The sequence below is a fragment of the Belonocnema kinseyi genome, chromosome 2 (genome assembly GCF_010883055.1).
Source record: "Belonocnema kinseyi isolate 2016_QV_RU_SX_M_011 chromosome 2, B_treatae_v1, whole genome shotgun sequence".
Lineage (NCBI taxonomy): Eukaryota > Metazoa > Arthropoda > Insecta > Hymenoptera > Cynipidae > Belonocnema > Belonocnema kinseyi.
In genome coordinates, this window is record NC_046658.1 from 19604155 (window position 1) to 19607244 (window position 3090).

General features: G+C 41.2%; 1 protein-coding gene across 1 annotated transcript in view; it reads right to left on the reverse strand.

The window, feature by feature from the left end:
• Positions 1–3090, reverse strand: part of LOC117167957 (kinesin-like protein KIF13A) — a 576826-nt gene that overhangs the window by 48664 nt on the left and 525072 nt on the right. The window lies entirely within an intron of this gene.

Here is a 3090-nt window from a genome sequence, read left to right on the forward strand (position 1 = left end):
CATAGACTGAACGAAGACTTAGAGAATATAAATAGCTTCAAGCAGCTGTGTGCTGCCTCATAACACCTGATGAAAAATGCCCAACCATCACTACCAAGGAGGTGAAAAAAGTATTAAGAGGGATGAAGAACTATTCCGCTCCGGGACCAGATTGTATCAAAACTTACTGGTGGAAGAAGTTTCCTTCAACCTATCAGCATTTGGCCCGTATTTTCACCCCATTTTTAAAGTCGAAATAGCCGATTCCGGAGAGGTTGGTGGAAGGGCGCACAATACTCCTGCCGAAAATAGGCAACTTAGCTGACCCGAAGAATTACAGGCCAATAACTTGTCTGAACACACTGTATAAAATATTCACAGCTATCCTAAATAATAGGATTTTTCGAGCAATTGAACCTGTGTGGCAAGAAATGTATGAACAACGAGGCTCAAAGAAAGGCGTAGCGGGATGTCGTGAGAACCTGCTCATCGATAGATGTGTTTGTAAAGATGCAGCATTTTACCAGCGCGACCTATCGATGGCTTGGATTGATTATCGAAAAATTTACGATTCGACCTCTCATAGCCTTATCATCTGTCTTTTGGAAAGCTTAAAGGTTTATCCGTAAATCGTTAGTTGCATAGAGAGATTGATGCCGCTTTGGAAAACCACACTTACTATCTCATCTGGAAAAAATCGTGTCACAGCTAACAAGGTCACCTTTCAGAGAGATGTCTTTTAGGACGACACCATGAGCCCACACCTCTTTTGCCTTGCATTATTGCCACTATCTCTAGCACTTGACCATTCCGACGGGTACTTTTGCGGAAAACCTGCAGACCGAAAGTACAAGATCACTCATGTATTTTACATGGATGATCTTAAGATCTATGCTAAAAATAAAGAGCAAATACATCTAGCTCTAGGGATTGCCGAACGATATACTAAGGAAATTGGAATGGATTTTGGGTTAGGAAATGCGCCAAGGTTTATTTGAAGCGAGGAAAACTTAGTTGCGTCCCTGAAGACCCCGAGCTCGTCGGTAGAAGCGCTATACGACACTTTTGCGCTGGAGAGAATTATGCATACCTGGGCGTGCCACAGAGCCTCATTCAGGATGTGGCATCTATAAAGAATACTCTCCGAAGTAGATACAAACGTCTCATCCGGCAAATTTTATCTCCCGAACTGTCGACGAAGAACAAAGTATTTGCAACGAACATGCTTACCGTCCCGGTAGTACTCGATTCATTTGGAGTGGTTTCATGGACGAAGGACGAGCTTAGATCCCTTGATATCAGAACAAGAAAGGTTATGAACATGAATAAAAGCATGCTTCATGCTCTTCTTAGGAAGAGACCCTCTTCTTAAAATGGTCGGGAAGCACGAAGAAGTGGGCAAAGGAGCGTTTCTGTACAAAGCAGTGGAGGAGGCTGCTGAAATACTCAGGCTCAACTTCAGTATTAGGCGTGAGGAAAATGCATCAAATCTTATGTATCTCAAGTACTCACTTCTGAAAGCCCGGATTAAGAAAGCAGAAGAGAAAAACTTTCGTGAAGAGCCCTTCGATAAGAGGATGCACGGTATCTTCCACAGAAATGTGGTGGATCAGTCAATGTCGTGTGAGCTTTGCTTTCTTTAATCACCCGGATTAAAGTCTGGTACGAAGAGTTTCATATTGGTATGCCAAGACGGTGTCATTTCCACCTTAATATACCGTCGCCACATTTTGAGCCAAGACATTCCCGATGATATTTGCAGGGCGTGCCATGCACATCCCGAGAATTTAACTCACATACTATTTAGTTGTCCAGCTCATGCGGGAACGACCTACATCCAAAGGCACAATGCGGCACTAAGAGTGCTTTATTACCATCTTTTTAACTCTTACGGCATTAACCTTAATATCGCTCCTCTAAAGGCTCCTAGGGAAATCGAGTCAATTGTCGAGAATTGGAAGTGCCGCATATAGTGGAACTTTATATTCTCGACAATTGTTTCTGTTGCACACTCGACGCCTGACATGGTTCTTCTTTACTTCAAGAAGCGAACCATGTTCGTTGTCGAATTTTCGGCACCAGCTGACAAAAACATCATAGCCAAGGAGAATAAAAAGAAAGGTTGCAACGATTGTACCCGGAATATTCTGCTAAACTGATTGTCCTGATCATCGGCGCTCTTGGAGGTGCCAAGCTTTCACCCATTAATAGCCTGAAAAGCATCCCTGCGTGTCAACAATATGCTAAGACACTTGCGGGAAAAATGCAGAAGGCGGTAGTCCTTGGGTCACTCCGTGTTCTTAGGGTGCACGAAACTTTTGCCAGATCGTCGTAATGATTTCGCTACAGACTGTAACCACCCATCTCATAATCGTGAGACGTGGTTGTGGCCGAAATTTTAACGCGATTTCGCTGGGAGCGGGTGCAATTTTTCAGACGAGCACCCGCTCCCGGCGAAATCCTGTGGCTATCCTTGTGAAAAATTTTTAATTACATATAATTCAAATGATTTTTTCAGAACATTTAAATATATTTTTAAGTGTTTTCCATTTTTTCATAAAATTTTTGTAAAATTCTGCAAAAAAATTGCCTCAAAATCTTCGAGATTTTTTTACAATTTTATAAACCTTTTGAAATTTTTGAAATATTTTTGGGACAACCGAAAAATCCCTTATAATGATATTCCCGACACTGTAAACTTCCCGTAATTATAGGTCCGTCCATTCAGCGCCGCCACCAAGGCAAATTATAAAATGGAATAAGCCATACTTTTTTGCTTTTTTTTTTCTAATTTTATGCTAAAAAAAATTTTGTTTGCTCTTTAAACTTCGGAGAAAAGGGTTGCGGACCTAGCAGGACGTCCACTCAGCGCCGCCACCTACGAAAACTCACTAAAAATGATTATAATGCGATAAACGGTAAGTGGAATTTTTTTTGCTTTTTTTTGCTCTATGATGACATATATTACGTTTCCCAAAAAACTGCCCCTAAATCTTACACAACTACCCCCAGTGATCAAAAATGTTTTCAAAATGGGAAAACTCCCTTCAAAAATACAAAAATGATTTAGATCTCCAAATTGATTACATGTCCCTTAAAAATTTCCATCTC